The following is a 538-nucleotide window of genomic DNA, read 5'->3' as shown; positions in this document are numbered from 1 at the left end:
TGGTACTTAAAATTTCATCAAGTGATAACATCAAATGGCTTCCGAGAGAATCCTGTCGATCGCTGCATATACCTCAAAATCAGTGGGAGTCGATTCCTCATTCTAGTATTATATGTAGATGATATATTGCTTACCAGCAGCGATATTCATCTCCTACATAAGACTAAAGTTTTTCTTTCGAGGCATTTTAATATGAAAGACCTCGAAGATGCTCATTATGTTTTGGGCATCAAGATCCATAGAGATCGAAGTAAAGGCTTGTTGGGCTTATCTCAAAGGGCTTATATTGAGAAAGTCCTCCGGTGATATGGAATGAAGCTTTGTGCACCAGGTGAAGCCCCAGTTGTCAAAGGAGATATGTTCAACAAATCTCAATGCCCACGAAATGAAGTTGAGCGTAGGCTCGTGAACTCTGAGGAGTATGTCTCTGCAGTTGGCAGTCTAATGTATGGGTGTCATGCATCAGGCCAAACATCAGTTATATTGTGGGATATTAGGTAGGTTTCAGCAAAATCCTGGTGTAGCTCATTGGAAAGCT

This window comes from Asparagus officinalis, chromosome 2 (genome assembly GCF_001876935.1).
Source record: "Asparagus officinalis chromosome 2, Aspof.V1, whole genome shotgun sequence".
Classification (NCBI taxonomy): Eukaryota; Viridiplantae; Streptophyta; class Magnoliopsida; order Asparagales; family Asparagaceae; genus Asparagus; species Asparagus officinalis.
Note: the sequence above shows the minus strand (reverse complement) of the source record.